Source organism: Mustela nigripes, chromosome 7, assembly GCF_022355385.1.
Source record: "Mustela nigripes isolate SB6536 chromosome 7, MUSNIG.SB6536, whole genome shotgun sequence".
In the NCBI taxonomy this organism is placed as follows: domain Eukaryota; kingdom Metazoa; phylum Chordata; class Mammalia; order Carnivora; family Mustelidae; genus Mustela; species Mustela nigripes.
This window is the reverse complement of record NC_081563.1, coordinates 61,755,421-61,782,145: the sequence shown is the minus strand read 5'-3', so window position 1 is coordinate 61,782,145 and position 26,725 is coordinate 61,755,421. Positions and strand designations below refer to the sequence as shown.

Below are 26,725 nucleotides of genomic sequence, written 5' to 3'. Positions count from 1 at the left end.
TGAGACCTGCAGCCACAGTACCACCAAATCACGTCTCCCCATGACCCACAACAACAGGAGAGTTGGTCCTTTGAAAGAGCTATGGAACACATCTCTCAACCCTTAAGGAGAAAGATGAAGAGAAGTGGGATTTCTCAGTCCTGACACTCTGATAGGTAACACCAGGCCAAGAAGTTTCCTGTCTCCCCAAGACACCAAGGGCCCCTTTCAAATACAGACCACACACACACACACACACACACACACACACACACACACACACAGTAGGTGTAAACGCAGAATAAGAAAAAGCCTAAGAACCATGAGAGTTTGGTATATGAGTATCAACATCTTTAAAGCATTTTGCAGCCTTCTTGATTCTATAACCTCCATATTGAGAGACATAAAACACAAGACATTACACCTGTCAGGTGCTGTGCCCTGAACTATCTGCAGGCAGCTGAAAGTCAGTACATCAGACTTTTAACGACGTGAAAGTTAAAGATTAAAAACATGTTGGAACGCTTACTTTATGCGGTGCCAAAAATGTGTCTGTAACCTGTTAGGGGAGATGGGTGTGGAGCCTCCGAAGAGAAGGATGACGGCACTCACGCTGCAGAGAGAGGGCCAGGTCCCCGCCCACTGGCCCGCTTCCCTTCCTGCCATCCTTCCTTCCTTCAGAGGGAAATTCCTCCTGAAATCAGACATGCTTTGCAACAGCAGTAGGTGAATGGCCCCAGAGAGTGAGACTGGAGCCTCTGGAATTCTGGGCAGATTTCTGAGGCCAATTCTATTCCGACCCACGAGGTCACAGCCACTGGGTTAGACATTCACGTGGGCACGGGAATGTGGTTCCAAAGAAGAGGCCACCAGGTCACATCCTGTATTCCCTTGAATTACTCCAATGACAATAAAAACCAGTGAAAGCAGAGCCACTTTTGCAGGGCCTTCCATCTGCCAATCTCTAACTTAAGACTTCAAGGTTATGCCCAGTTAACTCTCTCTTGACACGGGTTATCAAAAATTTGCATCTCCTTGCTCTCCCCTCTTTCTAGCAGAAAACTCATGTCACTGGTAAGCAATGTCTGTACCTCCTTCAATTTCCTCCGCTTAACTTGTCATTTATGGCTGTACACACATAGGCACAAATGTGTATCTGATGTAGCGTGTTGCTTCTTTTTTCCAAAAATTGAAAAATTCAGAAAGCCAAAGATAACATAATATACCTTGAATGGCATGTCCTATGGATAGAAGCCAAAACAACAACAACAATGTGCAAAATTATGCACGAGTATTAAAATTTTCCTCAAAAGTTCCCAGGCAAATGGGTGCCTCTTTAATTTTCACCCTTACAATAAACTCTTCTGCAGGTTTTGTTTATTTTGAGGAAACATTTCACTTTTTTTTTCAAGACATGAGGTGTGAATGATGCAAAACAGTATTTGGATATGTAAACTGAATTATTTGCATAATGTATTTCTAATCAGTGAGTATAAATTCTGGTGTCTGAAGAACTAAAATCAAGTGCCACAGAATTTTTTAAAATCCAGATTATAAAAGCAAAGAGCATTGCCCTTTGGTGGAACATTGTACACATTTGCATTCTGTTTATAAGAAGAAGTTATCCACGCAGACTTTTCTGAAGAATTTTAAATGTGATGTTGATGTACACTGCCTTGCTATGTACTCCACTCAACAGTGGAGGCCCAAAGGTCCTAAATTCACAGGCATGACCACAACCAAGAACCAAAGAAAGCAAAGACATTTGACTCTAAAAGAGAAGACCTTCCCCACAAGCCCCACATTGGTGTGCCTGCTGGACTCACGGGAGTCTGAGATAAAAGGCAGGACAGGGGATTAGCCAGACCTCCTGCCTATCCCACCCATCACATCATCTTGGTCACCATGCTGGAATGAGCCCGAAGTCATCTACACCCTTCCGTTGGTTTCCATTGGTGTTTTCACGCACGCTTAGCCCCTTTGCAGAAAAACAGTGACGTGTGTGCAGATAGTACAAAGATTATTCTAGCTTTGTACACTCCCTTCTGTCAACAAGCAAAATAAAACCAAGTTAGAGAAACAATTTGTGTGAAAAACACTTTTTTGGGAAGGGATGCAACCGCAGAGAAGAGATAATGGAGGTGTACCCGGTGGCCAGCCCCAGGCGATAACACGCTCCCCATTCCCACAATGGTGGCTGGTCGGGGCCTTCACCACCCCGGAGTCACCTGCACGCTCAGCACCCCCATAGGTGCACACGCAAGCGCCCGCGCACAGAGTTTCTTGCGAGTGCCAGGTTACATTTCGACAGCAGCTGGTCCTATTGTCTACTGCCAGCGAAGCCAAACCAGCCTAAAATTTAATTTAATCGGCAGTAAACCCAAGTGTCAGGCACTTCGATGGCAGCTAAAAGTGCCACTCTCAGATAACTGAGTGACACTTGCTAATAATAGCCTCTCCATGAAGTGAGCAGGAGCGGACATTTTGTGAAACCAGAGGGACCTCGGCCTGGGAATGGCTCAGGGAGGCTGGTCTCAGCTCCCAGCAGCAGATGCAGCAGAGACCAGGCCCACCACACCTCTAATGAGACTGGCTGCACTAGGACCACCAGGGACCTCACTTTCAAGTGAAACAGCCACATCTGGGGGCTTTTGCTAAACAGAACAGAGCCCCTTTAAAGTTCTGCCATCATTGGCCTGCATACCGCATACCCATCTTCCAGAGGCTGTGCCCCAGAGCTCCCTCCACTGTGCTGTGGTCCCCCCTCTTCCTGAGAGCATGGTCAGCTTCCTCTCGAGGAAAACATCTTTCTCAAACAGCCAGAGCTCAACGGCCACAGGAAGACCCAAGAGCCTTATCTTCCTCAACACTGCCAGGTAAATGGGCATTTCCCACCAGCTCTTGCCAACACCCACCACAAAGAAAAGAGGCACCAGTGCTGGAACTCAACAAAACCCCACCTCCAACTCCTCTTCACACGCTGAAACAAATGTTGGCAATCTTCTTCCAGGAGAATGAAGCACACTTTACAGTGAAGACTCTAAGAGGAAACCTCCCTTACCGGTGAACTTTCCAGAGACAAGACTTGAGTTCACAAGTACTTTCTTCCCTAAAGGATACCTGCTCCCTCACTACCTCTGAGCCGAACTCTTAGTGAAGAAACAAACATCCACTGAACAAGGCCATTCTGTTCTTGAGCAGTGAGGCAGCACCTTTATTTTTGGGAAAATCTCACATACATACAGCAGTACGGGGAATGGTATAAATCAACTCCCAAGTACGTGTCGTCCAACTTCAAACACTAGCAACTCACAGCCAAACTTGTTTTATCTATAACCTTACTGCCAACCCTGCCCACTGGATTTTTTATATTAACTCTAGACATCCTATCATTTCATCACCAAATACTTCAGTATGTATTTTAAAAGCTAAAGACTTCTTTTTTTTTTTTAACCACAAAATCATTCTCACACCTAAAAAAATTAAAGTGACAATAATTCCTTATCATTAAGTAGAGGAGTTACTTTAGACTCAGAAATACTTCTCTGCATCTAGGTCCTGCTTTGGAGGACCCCTTCCACCAAGGTTCAAGACTATAGCTGCCAAGAAAAGCATTCGGAGACTTACACTCTCTAAAAAGGGTCATGGACCTTGTTTTAAAGCCACCCAGCACTTCAGCCCAAACTCCTCCTTGTGGTCCCTTGCCCTCTTTGGGGCCAAATGCACCCCCTGGGAGTCCTCACCCCTCTCAACATCCCATTTCCTGCGTCTTCCTCATTCCCCACTCTGTGACCCATCATTGCTTTAGGCAAGCAGGTACACTCCCAGTGTTCAGAACTAGTATTTATTTTTCTTCGAAGAAAGTGTTCTCCTGGACAGTTCCGCACAGAATTCATTCACAGAGCATGTCTTGGATATACAGCTGACTAGATATGTCAGTTATGTTCCAAATGGGTTTTCACAGGTCAAGGTTCTGCAGGCAAGAGCAAATACTATTTTTAGACAGGATAAGGTCACAATGCTTTTAGAGACAGTGAGGTCTACAATAAAACCTATTGATCAGCCTCTGGAACTAGTGCTCCAGAGAGACACAGAGATTGAAACAAAAATTGCCTGGCCGTTTTCTCTGTGGACTCGGTGGGTAAAAGCTTGTTGGACTTAATATCTTTCAGGATATAAAATAAGTAAGAAGTAACTGTGCACAGAGTACTGAAGTCCATTTAACCAGATGCAGAGGCGGGTCAGGAAACACTCTCATGGCAGAACTCTGCAACAAGGGTTATCGCCACCAAGAGAAAGACCAGCCTCAACTCTGTGAAGACAAAGGGTACAGGCCACCATCCAGGAGTTCACCTTGCAACTGGTGTCTCTAAATCAGAAACTGTGCCCCTTAGTCTAGGGGTATGTGAACAACAGACCCTCAAAGACAAACAGCATGAAACAGATTTTCATCAAATAGGAATTTGATGAAAAGAGGTATTCGTATGGATGACTTTTTAGAACTTTTATACTACTTAATGGAAAATTGGAAGGTCTTCCCACTCTCTCTCAATCTTTCTCTCTCTACCTATGTAGAGTATGTGTATATATATATATATATATATATATATATATATATACACACACATACATATACATATATGCACAAACACATTAGAGTGATATACACATACTATATATCTGTGTATGTATATATGTGTGTATACATGTAGTACATATGTGTAAGTGTGTGTGTGTGTGTGTGTGTTACATCTTGTGATGATAGTTTCACTGTATTTGGAGGGGTTTTTTTTTCCCCCAAAGAGATATGTCTTTTACAGGTGTACCACACAAGACTCCGGTAAGAAAAATCATTCATTGCCATTGAAACTTGAGAAATAGATTGAGAAATCATACAAACACTCAGGAACCCAGACAAATGAATCATGAAGGCACAGAAAACCACTGGAAAGTTATTTAACTAGCCTGACCATTCACGAAGTTACTGAGCTATTAACAACAAACCCTAAAGAATTTACTTAAGTCAAACAGAAGCTTTAAATAGAGACATTAACATAATGGACTATCACATCTTAAACTTCAGCCGGAGATCTCAAACTTTGAAGCCAATTATGTCCCCACAACTACTCCTCCATTATCAGCAGTGCTGGATTGTTTTGGAGATGTGGGACCACAGGACCTCGTGTGAAAACCTGTAGGGTATCTTCATTTATCATCTGCTCCTGTCTCACAGCCCAGCTCGCAAACAAAATATGCCACGGTAAACATAATCCATATATCACATTGTGACACAGCTGACCCCATTAGTGAGCCAAGACTGTCCTAGCGGTAGCACCCTATCACACATTAACAATACACTGCTGATACATTTGCACAATACAATGCCGGGTGGAGGGAGAAGAGAGCCTATCGGGCTACGAAATCCTAAACTTCGTATCTGAATACATATTTTGTTGCCTATCTCTTTGGCATGACTGCCGTGGTGCTTTCTGTTCAAGTAATAACCAAAGGGGAAAGTAGTACTTCGGGGTGGCTCCCGTTCATTCAGTCTGCCCATTATCTTCTTTGGTTTGAGTCAGGGCTCAACTTTTTCCTTTTCCCTGTTTGTTTTTTTAGCGTTTTGTTTTGTTTTGTTTTTCTGCCAGAGACAGAAGAGAAGGCAAAATTTGAAACAGCTGATTATCAGTGCCCTAATAGAGCACTCCTAATAAAAATCCCCCAAAACATTATAAATTAAAGAGGCAGTAATTTAAATAAATTGCTTTTTGATGGAAGCTATAGATCTCAAGAGTGCCTGAGTTCTACAAGGAACATGTATCCCACAACTGGTCCATTTCCCCCCTCTTCTTAGCACATGGGTTAACAGAAGAAAGTTTTAAATAATCACTACCCAAAGGGTAATTCTGAATGCTGTTTATCAGCATGCTTCTGAAAACATCATTTTATATCGAATTTCATGCGATGCATAGATGGTATTTGCTGGACAGTGTGGAAAACAGAAACATCCGTGATAAAAGTCAATGGTAAACACCAAGTTTAGAAAATGGACTGCAAAGATCACATGTCCCAGAACAGGCCATATGCTTTTACCTACATGATGAATAAAAAAAGAACATTTTCCCTCAATTTATGCTGTCTTCAACACTAACAGAGGGAGAGTTCTTCTAAACATGTTGCATTGGATGCCTTTAACAAGCAAGAATTTGTAACTCCAAGAACTCAGCATATGTAGGCTATGTCCATACAGAGAAACCAGCTTTTGGGGGAGGAAGAAGGAAAATATCACTGAATTCAGTCAGTTAATTGAATTTAAAATACCTGGTTGTTTAAATTCAACTGATTTCTTTGTCAAACGTATTTCTATTTTGACATAGCTACAGTTGCCCAAAAAAGCAAGCTTGGAAAAAATACACATTACACTCCTTAGAGTTTATATTAAAAACACACACACACACACACACAAAACAGCTTGCAACAATTAAAAGACAGAGAAATCTTGTAAGGCTGGAAACTTCTGTGAATTATCACCATTCCATTATACTATGCTTCAATTTTGCTTCCAGCAATCTGAAAGTTGCTCTTAAGCTTTCTGCAGAGGGATCATGAGCCCAAGCCTTAATCTCCACCATAGCTCCTACCTTTGAGGCAAATAAAGAAAATATTCTGTCCTCTCTGCAGGCAAGCCCCATTCAGCAATGGGATTCCAAAAAGAGCAGAAAGGAGAGGAAGCAGGCAATCTGCCTACGGTGTTCAGGGTACGCTGGTACAGGACAGGGGCTTGGAGATGCACCAGCTCCTAACCACCCATTCCATAGACAAGGAAACTAAAGTGAAGAAAACCCAGAGTCTCACTGCTCAGAGTTAGAACCCAGGCATACTGGTTGCCGGACCAGTGTCTTCCTGCTCCCATTGAAAGTCAAAATTTGGTTCTGGAAAAATCCCCAAAGACCTCAATCGCTACCAACACTCCCAACTCATTGTGGTCATTTTTCCACTGCCTTCGTGGAAGAGGAAACTTCTAGTTATTGGGCATTGACAAATTTTTATATTCTCTCTCTTTCTGTTTAACTTTATTGTGTGGTAATCAAAAATTGTTTATCATAATGCTGTCAAATGGACTGTCTTCCTATTACAGGCAGATAATGATATCTCCTAGTGGAAATGGTAACAGGCCTGGAAATAAGGATGGCTTTCTTTCTTTTCTTTACATTTTAAACACTACAGTTTTTTCTACAACAATGATTTCACAGTCTAGGTACAAAACAGGTAGGGTTTCTCTCATTCTTAATTTCTGCAAAATCTAGATTGACTCAAATTCAGAATCTGGTGAAAATCCCGTATTTGAGGATGATGTAGTCTAGCAGAAAGCTCTGGATTGGCTCTATTTTGTTCTTTTCCCCCACCTCCCCCCAACAATTTTTAAATAGTTTTCATTTAGGGAAAAAAAAAAAAAAGATTTCAACTTTGGATTGGATTGTGCCGATGCCAAAGTCTCTATACATCTAATCAATCAATAAATAAGACAAACAAAGCAGCATATGTTTATCCTTTACATTTGGGAAGTATACATTAATTACTGTGGATTGTCTCCTATGCATCTCCCCGCCCCCCAACCCCGCTGCGTCGCAGACAGCAGTGCTCGAAAGGGTCCGCAAAATAAAAATGTATGGGGTAATTAAATGGATATTTATAATTAGAACTTAATAATTTGCATCAGGGACAAATGAGCTCTGATTTTAATCTGCAGCATATTTAGATTAGCCTGAAGATAGTGTAATTTGGTGGTTTTATAGGCCTCCTCTCGGATTATGAAATAATACCAAGCCTTCCAAGACGGCGCATCCGTGTCAGGAGTGTGTTAAAGAAGAAGATGCAATGAAAATGTTTGACAACGTGAAAGCAGCCATAAATTACATGACAACTGTGTAAAAGTCATGATGAAACAAATAAAGGGCTGACCTATAATGCGTTTGATTCATTGTGACACGCACAGCTCCCTGCACTAATCTTTGCCCAGCCAACGCATTCTTAAGCGGGGAACTACTTAGCACCGGGAACGTTGTAAATTATCACTAGTCAACAGCATTGATTTTTAGTCGACATTTCAATCAGGTTGAAGTAGAAATACTACCCAGCTCATCCAACAGCCTCTTAACCAGTCCGCTGCCCCTCTGCGGGCTCCTCGGTTATGGCTTTGTTAAATTTCCATTGCTCTCACCATTCAATATTTATTATAGCGTTGCCACATCCAGGCACTTGGCCTGAAGGGTCACCGGCCTGCCTCTTGGGACATTAAATTCGTGCTTACCTTAATGAAGGCAGAACCAAAAAAGAAAAAGAAACAAAAGGCCACCATCAGAGAGCTGGCCTGATTTTCAAGAGAATGGGGAGAACACGAGAGGGGAAAAATAGGGCCTCGAAAGCAATGGTATTCCTTTTATCATTTCTGCTTTTCAGTCTGGGAATAAAACTCAGAGCTTCTCTCCTGGGGTAATCGGGGAAGACTGCTATAGTCCAGAGCGGTGGGGGGGCAGCCAGACCCAACGTTGAGAACCAGGGGAAGAGGCCAGTGCAAAGGAAGCAAGGACCCAGTCCCAGGCAGAGTGAGAACTGACGTGTAAGGCTTGGGGTTCTTCATCCACATGTATTCTCACCCCCAACTCAGAAGACCTCCTGGATCCAGGCCCATGGCTACCCCTTGGTGGTGGATCTGAGCACCTCCCTGGGTTCAAATGGAGGAGAAGAGCCATGAAGAGTGAGCAGCGCTCCCAGCCTTGTCACCACTGAAGGCACCTCTTCAGGTCCCCCACCACACAGACCGCCACACACAGTAGGTGCCTCCTCGCTACCCAGTGGGCTCTGAAATTATACCAATGGTGGTCCATGGTGGCCCAGCCAATTCAAAAGAATGGGTAATAAAAAGGAAAACCCTGACATTTGGTTTTGGAATACATTATGCAATCCCTCTGCAATGAACCTCAGGTCTTGCTTCAGCAAATATTAATGGTGTCAGAGCAGCCTGCAGAGTGACTAGGGGAGGCCACCATGCACTTGAAAACTTGCCTCGGGGAAAGCCACATGTGGATCATATGGAGTTGCCGACTGCAGTTTCCATTCAAAAATTTTCTCAGGTCTCTTAATGTACTTTCCGGACTTGCCTCACCACAGAACTTGTTCAGCCAATAATGAAAACCTCCTAGCAGATTATTTACCCCCCAGCACTCCCAACATACACATATACACATACACACACCCTCATACACTCTCACACTCTCCTGCTCAGACCCTAATTCTGATGGTGCCTGCTCTTTAAAGGTGTGGTTGGTGAAACGAATGCGGGAGAGACAACGAACAGAAACGCTGGAAGCACAGTTTCACCAGCTCTTAAAAGTCCTAGCTTGGTTTCTTGGTCAGCCTACGGCTATCTTCTAACCGAGTCACGTGCAAATAGTAAAACCTCTTTCCCGTTCTTCACAGGACCCTCGCCCCATTTCTGCCTTACTCTGGACAGATGGAGAAGTGACTACTTGCAAAGCAGAATTCCTCACATGGCAACTCTTTCCAACAGCTCCAAGGCTCCGCCAATATGCCCAGGACAGCCGCCCAGGAACTGGATGAGAACATTCTTCTCTTTCCCAGAAGACTAAAAAACTTGACCACAGAACCCACAGGAGGGCCAACCAGCCAGGACCAGAGCTTCCCACCCAACTGGTGCCCAGCTCCACTGCAGAAAGCTGCAAACATTTTGAGGAGGTGACACAGGATAATGCCCGGAAGTCAAAGGATTAAACCCCTAATGACTGCGAACCTTCAGGAAAGTTACTTAACCCTTGGGGGAACCCAACTGCCTCCTCTACCAAATGGGGCTAACAGGACCTCCTTTCTGGGGTTGCTGTGGAACGGAGAGACAACACGTCAGACACATAGCATAGCAATGGCAACTCTGAGTGCATTCTGTGTGACAGGTAATTTATGTGCTTTCTCTCATTCACCCCTCGAACCCACCTTATGAGGGAGATGCTTTGGGCTATCTGCATTGCACAAAGGTTAAACGCTTTGCCCAAACTCTCCAGCCAGCCAGTGGTAAAGCAGGAATCTGAAACCAGAGTGACTGTGTCACATATGCAGGCATACTCACCTGGTAATGCTGCCCATGTCTGTAGGGAGAGAGGCCAAGCCCGAGGGAGCTGCCAATGAGCAGAAGCCCCTCCAGTCACCCCACCTCACCAGATCTACAATGGCTACTAACTGTTCCCACCCAATAGCCCCTTACCAACAGGCTCCACACACCCTGATGCAGAAGGAGGCGCTGAGCCCCTTCGAACCCTCCCTGCCCTGCTCACCTCTCATCCCAACCTACTACTCCCACACTGTGAGGAACTATGTTGAGACCCCAGTCCCCAGTTCTTCTGGAAAAGGAAAGTGCTAAGCCATGAGTCAGAATCATAATAATAACTGGCTTTCCTCAAGTGCTTACCGCGAACCAGAACCAGGCAAGCATTCTCATGCAATGCTAATGATGTCCCCCATGGGGGGGGGGTCCTATGACTACCCCCATGTTACAGATGAAGAAATGGAAACTCAGAGAGATGAAGAAATCTGCCCAAGTTCACACAATTAGAAATGGCAGCACTTCACCATTTTATTTCATGTATGCCCACCCAGAAGCTGAAGAAGAGGGAGAAAAGGAAATGAAAGGAGATAACCATATTTTTAAGGGCTTATTTCCCTCTCTTTCAGCCACACTTCCCCATGTTACCACGCAGGTCACAAAAGAACGTAGATGGGAATGAAAACAGCATCAGGGGGCTTGGCTGAGTGTTTTGGGTTATCTGTGGGATGAGTCCAGAGGCCTCCAAATTTTCCCACTTTCTATTTGCTACTAGATAAGGAGAAAAAGTCTACCTCCCTTGCTGAGGCTTCAGCCTGGGGAAGCAAACATGATTTTATCCTATTTTATGTGGCTGTTCACAATAGTGCCTTTTCAAGTCTATGATGGGAAAAAAAATCTTTTATTGTGTGAACTGCGTTCTGGACAGGCCCCCAAACCACCTGGAAGCCCGAGTGTTCCCTAGGTAGAATGCTATGAACCCAGCTTTAGCGCCAGCAAGCTCCTCTGGTGGGAACCAGAACATGCCTCCCGCCAGTAAGTAACAGGGAAATTCAATTACCTCGCCACTTGTGGCAGGAGGGCAAAGACTGCACATTAAAAGAGCGAAAAATGTCAGGAAGTTATTGGGCTGATGACTCTTGCTTGCCAACACTCATAAGTGAATGCATAATGTCATAATAAACTAAAAAACACAGAAACAGACCAAAGAAGATAAGATAATTGAGAATAAAACAAGCCCAGACACATGGGTTTGCCATCAGCCCTGCACGAGAAGGAAACGCTGGGCTTCCAACCCGGGTGCTTGCTTCCCCACCTCGGGCCTTTCCTGGGCCTTGCTGGTGTATTACCCTTCCCAGCCACCAAGAGCCCAGTTCACAGGTCTTTCCCAACAGGGAGTTTAACTTTAGCCATTAAAAAAAGAAGAACGCGCTCGCACCCATTCCTTACCTGCGCGCAGGCCCGCAGGCCCCACCCCGCCCGTGCTGAGCGCACGTAGGCCAAAGCGCACGCGCTCACACACGCTGCTCTCCTGAACACGCCGAACCCTTCCCGTCCGGGGCCCTCGGGTTACTGGCGTTATCACAACTCTTTTTTTCCCAATGGCAAGCCAGGAAAGATGATAGAACCTGTGCGTGTAGCCAAAAGACTGGCCTCAACTGGTTCAGAGGGGGGAAAAAATTGAGCCGTGTGTCTTTTTTTTTTTTTTTTTTCTTTCCTTTAGCCAAAGACCTGGGAGCATTTGATGTACAGTCAGCAGGTATTTTTTTTTTTTTTAAAGAAAGAGAAAAAGGAAGGAAAAAAAAAACAAAAACAAAAACACTGAAAAGGCTTGGCTGCACTGGGGCCCTGACATGCTCTCATCTAAAGCTTGGCCCTCGGCCAAGTTCATCTGTTAATGGACAGCCACAACCAAGGCCTGCACCTCCCCCACCTCCCCGACTCCTCTCTGTTCTCCTACCTCTTTCGAGCTCCTAAAAACTAGACATCGATTATGTCTGTGCTTTTCCCTTTCTATTCAAGATAAACAAAGTGCTTCAAGTTCAGGGCACACCCTGGGACCCTTGACAAAACAATCTATCATTCTGTCTGCTAAACCAGTCTGGCTACACTACGGCCGCGAGAGCAACGCTCCCAATGTACAATTTTCCCTTTGTGTTTCTTCCCTCTTGCCACTAACCTCTTTTCTTTACCACCTTCTCCGGAGCAGATGGACTTGACCACTTTGCTTAAGCCCTTCCTGGTAACCTCAGAAATTAAAGAAAAGATCAGAGCCCCTGGTAGCCATCCTACAGCCCAGGTTTTCCTCCTTTCCCTGTGTGGCCCCCATGTCCCTCGGACACAAACACATGATTCCCATTGGATCCACATAATCCTTTCAACCCTCTCACCACAGACACCCAGAAAATAAATTTAATGCAAGAAATGTCCCTTCTTTTGCTCCCTGCAAGATTATTTTAAGTGAGTTTTGTTTTAAATCATAGCCATTAATTTAGCCTGACTTGCAATTAAATGCAAATACACTTTTTACAACCAGTACGGAATGTATTAATTATAACTACAAATGGTCAAATGAGAGCACAGTCCCTCCTAAAAATATTAATAAAATACATAATAAATAATATTAATGAAACAAAAATAGATTCATAAGCCTTGGCCAGGGCTTTTATTATTTCATGCAAGGGGAAATCCAGCCAGTGAAACTTGCTGCACATACTTTGTGGCAGGACTCCAGCCAACCACTACCACTGAACTCCAAAGACTCTGTTTGGAGGGGGTGGGGGGAGGTGGTGCTCTGGTGTTGGGGGTTCTGTGCAGACTCCCCTTTAAGAGGCTGAGCGATGGCCACAGGGCACAAGGCAAAGCCCATAACATCTCATACAGCTTTCCCATGTGGTCAGGGAAAGTAACCCACAGGCAGCTTCTCCTTCCTAAGGCAGCTTGGCTCTTATTTCAGTGCCTACCCATCCCCTCAAATAAATCCCCTAGACCCAAGGGAAATGAGCCCAGCTAAATTAAGGACTCAGGAATCTCACCCCACCTCAGCACCCTCTACTGCACCAGCACCAGAAGCCACCTTCCCCCCTCACACTCCCCCCACACCACCAGACCCCTGTTAACCTGTCTCCACATCACACAGCCCCTTGCCTCAACCCCCACCCCTGCCTCCCCCACTCCCTACCCCCTCCTTTCCCCCCAAACCCAACACACCCACCGCACAATCGAATCTAATTAAGATCAGGAAGAAATTTGCATTTTCTTTTCACTGTACCCCCAGTAATCACAGAAGTTCTTCAAATTTTGAGAATTTTGTTCCTCTGCTAATTATTTCCCTCATTTTGCATTTCAAGGCACAAAGACAGTCTATCTCACTGGTGGTCTATTAATAGTTTGAAGTTTTGAGCATCAGAAGGTGGGGTGAGTTTTTTTTCTTTTTTCCTTTTTAAAACGATTCTGTCATTTCTAGTTTTGTAAAAAGGTTTTTTTGTGGTTGTTGTTGTTAGTGGTGGTGAATTTAATGTTTCTTCCAAATGATAGTTTAGCTGTGCCATTCTGTGTGTTATGATTTGATCTTCCCCTACTTTACTGATCTACAGAACCTTGGTATGTGAATGGCAGAGGGAAGGAAGGAAAAGGAATGGAGGGAGGGAAGAAGGAAGGGAAGAAAGAAAAAAATTAAGAAAAGAATGAAAGAAAGAAAATTCCTTGGCATAAGTACATGTTTGCTGATCAAATTTCAGATCATGTGTTGTTCATTATTATGACTTTACTTGAAAAACAGTTTGCCACAGTGAGATGGATTCACTTTATGTGCTTTCTACCCCTCCACTCCCTTTAAGTACTTTGAAAAACAGTACAATTTTTTTAAGGTACATTTAAAGCATGAACTGGTTTGGATTAAAACAATGTTTTCAACATCCGTAAATTCCCTCAAAATACATTTTTAAAAGACTTATGCAAAGCCACACATGATTTTGAGGGACCTAATGAGATTGTCCCACCAACAAAATTTAATGGTGACTTAAGAAATTCTAATACTTTTCATTTACTTCCCATAGAATTATTTGTGTACTTGACACATTTATACAGTTTCTCCATTATATAACAATCTACTCTGGGTACACTAGATTATGCCAATCTATTAGAATGAAATTTGTACTCCATATAAGCAGAAGTTTCCAGTCGGTTTTGACTTACCATTATGTTTCAATGTAAAGTGTTATTATAGCTGAGTATAAAGCACAGCTACTCCGTGCTCACGGTTTTTAACTCTAATACTGTAATCTTTCTGGCTGCTTCTAGGGCTGTGTCAGTGTTTACATTCCTGGAAGTTAAATAAACCGACATGGCAAAACTCCTGGATAGACTGAATAATAAGGCCCGTGATGACTAAATTGTTTACTTTTTACCTTGTTAGGATCCCTTTCTTGTAAAGTTTGGAGGAGAGACAGAGAAAGAAGGAATGAAGAAGGGTGATATGAGATAGAAAGAGAGAGATTTACACACTGGCTTCTATATGTCACAAAGACCTTCCTACCCACAAGCAACGTGATTGAAGCATAGCGCATGAGTTAGTTTTGCCTGTTTCGTTTTGGTGTGTTTTCTTAAATAGCTGGTCATCTGAATACCCCTTTCTCTGTTGCCCTCCCCCCAATAAAAAGTATGAACACTTTTTTGCCCATTTTCAAATAGCAAATTATCCATTAGATTTCATCATATCTTAGTAAAGCAATTACATCAAGAAAATGATAGCGCGTGTGGAATCAATTATGCATGCAGTTGGCCGGAGACCAAAGGCTGTGAAGTCGGAGAGGGCAGAATCGCTCGACACACACAAATAAAAAGCCCCTGGATCTCACAGATGGACCCCATCAGTTCATCTTACTGCCTAAAAAGTTCATGCACTTAATAATTTATTTGTGTTCTGGATACTGTTTCCCAGCTGAATATTAACAACTTTGAACTGCAGCATGCTTTTAGCATGGTATGGATGGAAGTCATGGTAGGGCAGTGTGAGGGTCCCTCGGAGGTTAAAACTGTAGTTATGTTTCTTACACACTGTTCGTTTTCCATCACAATTTATTTTCTTTCATTAAACATTCCTTTTAATCAGAATATCAGTTTCTGTGTTCTGATTCTGCTTGTTAACCAGTGATAAACTCATAGACCAAAGAGGAGCATCAATAATACAGCACGGGCCACTCAACAGCAAGGGCAAATAACCAAAATCACAGGCTCTCAAAAATCGGAAACCGTTAGTTAGCACCTTGTTTTCACAACCAGGGCACTCGTGCACCTTGAAGGAGGCACCCAGGAGCCCAGGGACCAAGATTTACTCTCATGACTAGGGGAGGACACAGACAGAGCCGCGGAGAGCAGAAGCCGACGAGGCCACAGGAAAACTTCCTTGAGCTCAAAAGTAATGAAGTCAGCCAAACCCAAGCCCAGGACGTGTGGGTGCTAGGCACATACTGAAAGAAGAAACCCAAAGCATTGTTGCAAAGGTCTGTCTGTACTTTGTAACCATCTCTCTTCCAAAGGAGAAGCCTGATGTCTTAATACGCTGGAAAATTAAAGTCTCCCTGACATCAAAGTGCTTAACAATGAAACTGCCCGACAACTTTCGCGGGGGAACAGGGACAGGCAGCACGTATTTCCCCACAGATCTGGATGTGCCTCAATCATACACTTGAATTTCACAGTCATCTCCCCAAATGAGAACGACTTCCAGCCAACACTTCCACAAACTGTACTTAACATTAAAAGAAAACAGCTAAAACATATGTAATTACTCAAGGTTAGACTTCTAATTCCTCAATTCACTAAAGGAAACTTGGCAAGAAGATGCATCATTTTGCTCCTTTCTGCTGGGGCATCTGAGGAGGAGAGCCACTGAGGCAGCTAATACACAAAACATGATCAAAAGTGATTAACAACAGCTTCATATGCAAATTGCATTAATGAAGGAGTGCAAAGTCATCATGTAAATTAAATATGTCAAATCTCTTGGTGAACTTTCAATCTTGAGAAGAAAAAACACTGCTTTAATTTTTTTACATCATCAATTTTGCAAGATTGAAAATCTAAGAATCTTGGTGCTATAAACAATTTTCACCTTTTTTTTCTCCTTCAGTAGGCTGACAGGCCAGCCTGATGTGCACCGAATGTACATGTTAATAGGCCAATCAAAAATGCAAAACAATTCGCAATTACTGGAAGGACCTAATGGTCATTAGAATTTACAACTAGGTAATGAACTGAAGTCTGCCCACACCATGCATATTCATAAAGCAATTTAGCCTTTGAAGATTAAAGAAGTGCTTAAAATTCAAATGAGCTTTAGCAAATTATCAGTAAGATTCATCCAAAAAGCAAAGGGTTTTTCTTCCTATGATTTCCTCATTTTTTTAATGCAAAATTGTTATATCTTCCAGACTGAGCTTAAACTAAACATTGAGCTTCTAGTGAAGCCAAAGGGGCTAAGAGACAAACAGAGGCTGCAAACATCATTACGGACTTTGTTCATAAAACTAAGCCCTTAAGAGCCAAACCTATCTCTAAACATGGTAATTTATCAAAAACAGCCCAGAGTTGCGCATAGGCAATATACTGCACAGGCCTCCAACAAAACAGATTAACACGAGTCCCACCACCCTCCCAAAAAGCCTTTTTCCCCTCAAGTTGAGTCTCCTGTGTAAACATCCACTGGGGTATAAAAACAGCTTTTTCATCGCCTTAGAGTGGCATTCGTTTTAGAAGTTTCTGCTTCCAAAAGGAAAAGAACAAGAAAGGAGAGGATACGAGGCAGAGGAGCGAGATCTGGTTTACTTCTGAGGAGTGAAAATCCTGTCGTTGGGTATTTATCTTCCTGGGGGTTCCCCCCATCCTACACTGGCAGCATGTAATTCAAGAGGAACAGGTCACACAGACAACAGCTGACATTCAGAATGTCGTGGTGTCCACCCTCTCACCCCCCACCCCAGTTATTACATAGTGGGAATTTTAATTTTTATGCTTCCCAATGACAAGTATGGAGAAGAATTTATCTCACACCTTGAATGCTAACTCACACCTTACTAACCTCATGATATTTAAGAAATTCTAGTGAGAGAATTCCCAGTGAATGCCTCCTCTTCCCCCATCCCATACACCCAACCCAAATGAAAGTCCTATCTCGGCTAGTGTACAGGTCAGACTGAGAATAACAGCTCGGAAAGGACCATGTGCCATGCTTACTGCTCCGCATCTGGACCCAAAAGACTCTCTGCCTGGGTGATTGTGTCAAACCCTCACTGAAAATACTCCAGTAACTTCTCTCTGCCATTCTTTACCCCCCACAGGCCTCCCCCAACCCTCCCTTCCAGCCTCAGACATTTTCCCAGAAGGGATCATCCTACCTGAAAGGCAGGTATACCAAGGAAGTACGAAAGAGGAGACGAGAGAAGGGGGGCAAAAAACCCCAGGTACTATCCCTGATCCCTTGGCTCTCTTATCCCTGGGCCCTGCTCACAAATGTGCCCCATTTTAACATTTATTAGAAAGAATCGGATGCAGAGCTGCGTGTAACTCACATTCACAACCATCTGTATGAGCCACAGGTCCACAGTCCTGACCAATTCCGTTTGACACTAATGTTACTCTACATGAGTAGAGTTCAATGAGGGTTGATATGGGATGTGACAGAGTAAATCAGAATTAGATTAAAAACAAAAGTTTAGAAACTGATGCTACACTGCCGAGCAAATGGGACCTGAAGGCCAAATTTCCCCTAACTGCCTTCAAGTCATTTTCCCTATTAGAGCGTTTGCCTGCCACCCCCTTGCTGGCAGCACCGCAATCACATCAGAAAGGAGAATGGAATGCATACAGGAAGGCTTGAGATGTTCCTCTTTAGATACAATACCTATACATTTAATATATAGCAATTAACTTCTGGTCAGGAGTCTGCAGGCAGCAAGCTGTCCCAAGCAGATAGGGGGGAGAGGGGGCCCAGAGCTGGGACAAGCACAAAAGACAGGTCCGACAACAATGCCTGCTGTCAGCAGCTGAATTATTTTTATACAGGAATTTTTATCTCTATTGTACAAACAAGTACGTGTCTGTGCAGACTTGTTAAGCAATCCACTTGTATGTAGAATAAGATTTTTTTTTCTTTCTTGCTACCAGTCACACAGCTCCAAGATCAGAAGAAATACATAGTCTTTGAAGCTGCTCAAATGTTTTAGTTAAAAGGACAGCAGTTGTTTTCAAAGATCCAAGAGTATCTTTATCAGAATTAAATTTTTCCTTATTGATTTTTTCCCCTTAACATAACAAAAACATAACATGAGAAGGTTACGATTTATTATTAAAAATTTTCGCAGCCTTTAAATCATTCTTCAGTAGCCAATGTTCACTTTTAAATATAAAAGAATAGTTGTGTGTGTGTGTGTGTGTGTGTGTGTGTGTTAATCCTAGGGTAGAATGGAGTAGGAGAAACTCGTGAGATTTAAGATTTAACATTGGTTAACGTATTGTTTTAGCTGTGAACCCAAAGACTTGTGGAGGAAGGGGCTTAAAAGGGCAGTAAATGGTTCATTTCGAGCTGCCCCTTAAATGTAAATAAATGGTGAAGTCATGGTAACCCCTGAGTCAGTAAGGGGAAATGCTTCAGAGTTTTGTTTTGTTGTTTTCTTTTTTTTTTTTAACCCCAAAAGAAACTCCATATTTAAAAATGTAAAAAGATCAAACATGGCATATAGGGCCTTGTGCTCCATCTAAGGTAAGAATCCAAGCTACACCTTTTTTCTCTAAAAATTAACAGATGTGATTTTTTTTTGCAGTTTTTTTATGCATCATTACATACCAAGAAAGTGAATAACTGATGAATATGAATTTAAATGCCCTGATGCTTAGCATGAGGCTTCCTTGTGTTTTGCAGAAAATTCAAAAAGAAAACTGAAACCAGAGGGCGGGGGACACAACAGCACCTGTGTTCTTTTTGAAAGCACCTTCACAGGCTTCACAATAATTCCATTCTTCATTTTAATGGGAGTTTTTAATCAGTGGACTCACCTGTATCTAAAACTCAGATCAAATTGTAGGTGTAATTGTTCATTGCCAATGCTCACAAGAGTGAAGATACAAACACAAACGCATTGTGAGTGACCCGAGGTCCCCAGGTATCCCCTTCATCAACAGGCCTGCTCCACAGTCCCACTGGGAATTCCCTGGCGGGGCTGGTTCCATTCGGCAAAACAGGCTGCCAATCCTATCTGGAAAAGGGTGTGCTGGGCGCCTTCTCACCTCTTTTACAGGAAGTTTAAATCTGATCATCTCACCTTTAGTGGATATAATTTGTTGCTTAGCACTCTACGAACTTGGTATTTTATCTCTGCAGAGAGATCAAAAAGAAAAAAAAAAAAAAGGAGGGCAGAAGAAGGAGCAAGTTGCAGCCCTGGGCAGCCCGCCTGCACGGTGCCTTGTCCCAGAGCGGCCACCTGGTCAGGTAAGCCTTCTAGGGGCGTTGCATCAGATCCGCTCACATCAGTCTCCAGGGTGAACCCGGAGATGAAACACTCTGGTTCCCTGTCTGTAAACTTCTCATTCACCAGTTCTTGGCAGCTTATTTTTTCCAAGTGTTTTGTTTCAGGAAACGTGTGTATTTTCTTTTGTACATTTTGTGGATTTACCACAACTGGTTCTGACAGCTGTTGATTCTGTTAAATGAACACATTATAAAAAATCCTCTTTAAAATCTCAAGCAACAGTGGACTCAAAAATAATGGTGAAATGTTTTAATGGAGCTCCAGCTGAAAATTGGTTAGAGGAAAAAAAAAAGTATAACTGAAGGGACAGAAGTCCTTTAAGTCAGCAGTAGATCTGAACCGAATGTCTGTGTGTGTGTGCGCGCGTGCGCACGCCTGTGTGTGTGTGTGTGTGTCTGTGTCTCTGTGTGTGTGTGTTTAATGGGGAGAGAGGGGTGTTGCAAATCACCACAAATATTTACACTGTATTCCCTTTGTTCAAATCACATACTTTTAACAGGAAAAGCTGGAGCTGCGGCTATTTAAAATTTTAAATATTCAAACGCCTGTAATTAACCATATGAAACAAATTATGTCGCATTTCTCCATACCACACATGCAAAAAATTCTGGTGGTGGGTTGGGAGGTGGCAGAGTTGGGGAGACAACTCCATGAGGAGGAAAGGATGATGTTTTCATTTTGCTATAGATCAAAGGAGAACAAGAATGGAAACTGTAGCATATCGAGCATTTTTACATTGCTGTCTCTCACACTGGGCTATCTAAGTTTACACAATTCCCCAGACTAGCTGCATATTAAGCTTGCTGTGTACAGCTTTATTACGGTGCGGTGGTGGAAGGAACATTAATATTCCGGCTCCGCATCTGACACGGCATTTACATGCGCCCATCTGAGCGGCACCTGAGTGCTCCTCCAAGGTGCAGTAACTGTGCGCCTATTGTAAAGGCAAATGAAGCTCACCTATTCCCTGCTGGGGTCAGAAGTGACCTCACCACCCCCCATGCTTCAAATCCTTCCCTTGCCAGCCTAACTCAATGCCATCGCAGAATGACGAATGAGCTCAGAAATAGACCCCAAGTTACTAACCCTGCTAAGAACAGCAAAAGCCTTTGCTGAAATGTTTTAAAAATGCATAGGGAGTGCAGCTGGCCAGTAAAAAGCAGAGAGGCAGATTCCAGTGAACCCAATATGGAATACGTTACATTCTAAAACTGATTAGAAATACAGTCTGATGTTTACTGGCTTCAAATTGAGTCTGGCATCAAGCATACTGGCTTTAATAATGCTGGCATTTTTTTTTATTATTATTATTTTTAAACCCGCCTTTGGTCTCTGGGAGCACATGTGGAGAGCTAAAGCATTCTTATTCATCAGGTTACATTTCCTGGAAATTAAGTTTGTGACAGAAAATGACTCTAGTAGCAATAATATGGTTCGTGCTCAAATTAATTAGGTCATTGTTGTAAAAACTACATGGCAAATTACAAAGGTAAATTTACTGATATTGGCCAGAGCCTCTATACCCTATAACTGAAAGGGAGAAGCAGTTTAAGGACGCTTATTTACCTGGGTAGGAGGAAAGAACAGAGGAGGGAGCGATACAATGGCCAATTTTCTATTTGTCATTGCAAATAAAAGTACTGGTTATTAGCCGTTAAATTACATAGTCTGAACATATTTATGAACTTTATTAATGTTCTCCAAATTGACACATAAAATAAAAACCTGCTTGATTTGAGACAGTGTTAAAAATGGGCACTAAGTTAAAATCTTTTTCTTTTTTAATCCTTGTAATAACAACACTGCTGACATAACCATGACCCAAATGAAATCTGAACAAGCAGAAAGGTACTAAAGATCCTTGGTGATTAAATCTGTTGCTAAAAAAGTGGCGAGGTGCCAGGCCGGGTCCAGTTGGATGCTAAGTGCTTTTTATTGCACGAAGCTAGTACTACGGTATGTAAAAACAGACTTGGGCTTGGGGTAAATTTTGTCAAATGATTCCTTTGTGCAGTAAAGGGTGTGAACAGACCAACCAAAGTACATTAAATTCACATTGAATGCCGCAATCTCGGTGCACTTCCCTAGCTATGCTACTTTGGTTCTATTTCATGTTTTTCCCCAAAGGAAAGCCAAACTTTTCTTCCTTTCTTACTGACTAGTGTGCACAGCCACCATTCATCTATTCTCCCTCCTTAAATACTTTCACTTAAGAAATCACGGAATTCTGAAAAATACTTCCCTAAGATTTGCACGTCTGTTATATACTCCAATTTAGTCCTCCCACATTATCCAAACTACATTGAGGCTGCGGTGTGAAATTAATGATTTTCCAGGACTTGAAAATGTGCCATTAATATGCATCCAGCTCCCCTCTTCCCTGAGCTTAAGGTTCGCTGTCCTGACATTGCCTGCCCGTTTCTACACCCAGTTGCATTTTCCAGCCCATGGGCAGCTCCACAATTAAATGCCACATTCACAAGGAGAAAGGTGTGCAAAACAGATTTCAGATCCTTTAAAGTAAAAGGCACAACTTGCAGACGCAAGGAATGGGGTGATTTAAGAAATTACAGGACTGTTTTTTTAAGCTTTCACAGAATGAACACAGAGAATGGGAAGGAAACTTTCCCCCTCTGCTCCTGTTCTTGAAGTGAATACATATTTGTGTTTCCAATAAAAGGCCATTTTTACATTAACTGTCTGTAACAGCAGGAGACTGAAAAACTAACACAATCTCTACATCACACACAGGATGATCTTCATATCACGTGGCCCTATTCTCAAAACTATTATTTATAAAAGACAACTAGAAAAATGCACAATACATCTTTTCTGTGTCACCGAAAGGGTAATGTCTGAAAAACTTTGGGACCTTTGGGATCTTCCACATTTTAGATTTTTTTTTTTTTTCCTTTTTGGCTTTCCGAAGCAAATTTAGCAGCCATGCGGGCCACTGTGTTTAATTAAGCTTTCAAAAGTCCTCTGACAATGCCAACAATTGTAAGACACTTCTGTGGCTCAATCATGCAATCACTGTGACAGTTCTATTTACAATTTGTCTTAGAGAGAGTTTCTCTGACATTGTACTTTGACAAAACATCCAAGCTGCCAGTTCACAACCTTTCTCGGTCTTATTTACAAATACAGCTTGTATATAGGACTCCCAGACTCATGAACATGAGTCTTTGGGTAGTGGCCTCACAAACACAGGCTCCCAGTGAAAATCCCAGATATATATAAGGAAACAATATTCTCTATTCTCTGGATTCAAAAGGTAAGTAAAATGTTCACCAGCACATTAGTGTTTTTTTTGTTTTGTCTTTGTTTTTTTATTTGCTGTTTGCTTTTTCAGCTACCATGCTAAAAATTCACTTCAGAAGTCAGTGGTTTTTATTCAGAATCACATGAATAAAGAGAAATTAAGAATAAGTAGTCATACTAGGATACTATAACTTATAGTCTCATTTACAATTACACCATGAGGTACACAAATACTTTCCCAAATCCAGTCTGAGCTAGGGAAAGAATTAGAACGGGTACAAAAGGAAAAGGCTAGTTGATTTGCTAGATTCTGAAAAGCTTAAGTATGTTATACTTGATTTACCTTTAAGTAACATGCTGCTGTATTTCTGTTTTGAATTAGTATTTCTCCCACCATTAGAGTAATTATCTTACATATTCTTATCCAGTGATGAGGTATATTGCCTAAGCAAATAATTTTGAAATACCCTGATATAAAGGCCTATGCTTATGATTTTAAGGAGAAAAAAATAGTATTTATCAATGGCAGTAGACTTGACTACATTTTATAGCACTGGTCATATTTTCTCCCATTCTCTTAAAAAGCTAACTTCATGACAGCCCAATCCTAATTTGAAGATTTCTGTGCATAATAAGCCAAAACCTCAAATCTGACATTGTGGGATTATATTTTTGGCCTTTTCTGTAACTGAACAGCAGTTTCCCACTCACTACTCTTTGAGGAGTATTTCCCCCATCATAAAATAGGAGACTAGAAAACACAGCAACACCCCTATTAAAAGGCCTCACTGCCAGTCACAGGCTACTCATACCTCATGGTGAGTATCTGACCCACAAATATATGCACTGGGCCCCCCATAATATAACCTGCTCATTTCCAGTTAAACGGGTACTATTGCAATGGTCTCAATGGATCACAGTCACACAATATTTTGAATATCTGAATGAAATGAAAAAGCAACCCGATTAACAGCGATGTGTTAATGCACGTACAGGTGGGAAGTACTAGAGCCCAGCCCCTTCTATTAGCCAGGTAAAAATCATCCCTTCTAAAAAAACACTCATCTTGGAGAGGCCTGTGTCCAGTCAAAATGCATATCACTTTACTAAGGATTTAAAGAACTCTACCTTATTCTCCTATCTGAAAGCCCCCAAATTCTAAGCTTTATTTATCTTAAGAAAATCTGTCACTGTTTTATTCCTGCTTCCTGCCTATAAAATGGCACAGAGCACAGTGAGCTCAAATCCAACTTACATCACTTTAATAAAGCCTTTCCTACACAGCGCTCTTAAATGACTACTTTTATGTGGTTGCCAAACATATTCTTCTAGAGATTCATCAATAGATCTCTCTCCTAATACGGAGCACTGCTTCTCCTTTCTTTTTTGTGACACAATTCAAATATCTACTGAGTGATTATTCTTATTGTTTCCTTCCTTGCCATAAAAAGAAAAGCAGACTTGGAACTCGGAAGACATGCTGGAGAGAAATGGGCTAGTAATAGTGCACAGCCATCTTCCAATACTTCCCTTCAGAGACACCTGAAGGCCAGGGCATCTTAATTTATGTGCAATGGTAGAATGTTATTTCACCATAGGAAACTCTTAATTCATTACTTGAATTATGAGAAGTTGTGATTCTACTTACTGACATCTCGCTTTGAGATGTGACCACGCTATTTATGTTCAGCCAGTTCCAGGGTGGGAACAGGTGATTAAACACAATGAAAGGAATCAAGGCTTTGTAATTATTTGTGCATGAAAGGTTTACCTCACCTGGGTTGCAGCGCTGGTGCGCCCATTGAATATCTTAGCTACCTTACACTGCTTTTCATCTCAGTGAAATCATTTAGTATTAGCACTCTAAAAAACATATTTTAAATTTACTTTCTTTTTTCTTTCTTTTGGGTTTGTTTTCATTCTTGTTTTTGGCAGGGTGGGGTGCTTCTCTAGGCTCTGCTATTACACTAGATTTTAAGAAAAAAAAAAACCTTCACGACAACCAGAAGTTAAGGAAAATATCTTTTCTTTCCTTATGTAGATTCACAACAAAGTAAAAAGCTTTCACTATAGTGCCTTTCCCCCAGCGTTTAGATTCCTCTTCTAAGTACAGAAGCACAGAATTTTGGAGCTGGTTAATCTGAGAGTGAATAACCTATTTGGGACCTCAGTAAGAAGTGTGGTTTTAATTCCTGCTTGACAGACACTGTGTTTTGTCTTTTAAACGAGCAGCTCGATATGTAAATACAATGTTACATCACGCAAGTGTTACTCCATATTTGGTGATTTAGAAAGGCTTTGGATATCCGAAGACGACAAATCCCCTTCCGCCTGCTCTTGCTTCATTAATCATGCCTTACGTTTTCCTTCCAGTCACAAGACAGCACATGGAAATGGTCATTGCCATATCCTACTGGGGAGGGGGGGGTGGCGTGAACAGGGAGCGGGGGTATGAAATCTTAACCTATATGTCACATAAGCTAACTGTGGCGGATTCTAGAAAAATATTTTGTAAATGCAGCTTCTCTGGTACAGATTTCTCATTTCACTAAACGAAAAGTATCTGAGGGTTATTACAGGAAGCATTAAAAAAAGAAGAAGAAAAAGAAGAAAGAAAGAAAATGCCACGTTTGATTTTAATGATCAAATTCAGAGGGGGAAAGGAAAAATAATACGACATTTAATCCCCTCTGGACCACTGACCTACTACAGTTCAACTCTGTGGTCAAACTAGGTCAGAAAGACAAGTTTCAGTGAATCAATTGATTATATGCACTATCTTTCCTAAAACTGAACAAACCTTCTGCCTTTTACGGGAGGGGGCAGGGGGAAACAGAAGAAAGGGATCCACCAACAGGCTTGGCATTTTTGTCACCACATATTCTGCATTCACTCTGTCTTGAGTGTTAAACCACTTTTGTTTCACAAAAACACGTTTTAAGGGTGACTATATAGGGTTGCTGTTTATCACTTAGAGTAGGGATTTAAGTCCCTCTGTTAGCCACTAATTCCTTTTCCCCGTGAGCTGCTCAGAAACCCACACACCTAGCTACTTCTCTGCTAAAATTAACCGAAGGAAGGAGAGCTGCTGAATATGTGTATGTATTTTTCCAAGAGAATTTTTACATTGTGTTATAGCAGAAACAGGGGAAGTCTGGACTGGACATTTGTAAGGGTGACATGTGGTTGTGTAAACCACAAACAAAATCAAGATACATCTGTCAAAACCACATCAGAGACAAGAGAGAGCACAGAGAAGCATTTATCATTTAGCTGAGGAGGCAGGATGCAGGGAGCAGCCGTTCCTGTCAAACCAACCTTTTGAAATTTCCAACATGCCCTTAAACTTTTCGAGTAAGCATGTCTGTGCGCTTCAGCAACTGCCCTCTCTACTCTGGCCTGGCCAGTCGAAAATGGCATCTTAAAGTCAAGGTCACGGTGTCATCCCACCACGGGGCTGTGTTTAATTACAGCCCCATACGGGCTGACAGCCAATATGGATCCAAGGCTAGCCCTGAAGCTCAGTTAACTCTTTCTACCCACTCCAAAACACCCTGCCAGCCCACCCCACTTCATGGAAGCCTTGAGGACTACCTGTACCCCTAGGGAGGTCTGACTAGGTATTCTGAATCAAAGAGGTCATCGGCCGAACTACCAAATGTCTGTGTGGCCACTTTTGCCTCCAACTGGTCACCATGGCTAGAGATGGACAGTGGAAACTGGGCCGGATATAGTAAGGTTCAACACTTAAAAATGAGAAGGGGAGAAAAAAAGGAAGAGAAATTCAGCATCAGTAGACCCAGATAGAGGGTATCAGATGTGTGTAGCACCTACATCTGACTCAGTG

General features: G+C 42.3%; 1 protein-coding gene across 9 annotated transcripts in view; it reads right to left on the bottom strand.

Moving 5' to 3' along the window:
- The window catches only part of BCL11A (BCL11 transcription factor A), a 102,871-nt gene that overhangs the window by 66,702 nt on the left and 9,444 nt on the right, over positions 1–26,725 (bottom strand). The gene's annotated exons all lie outside the window — the stretch shown is intronic.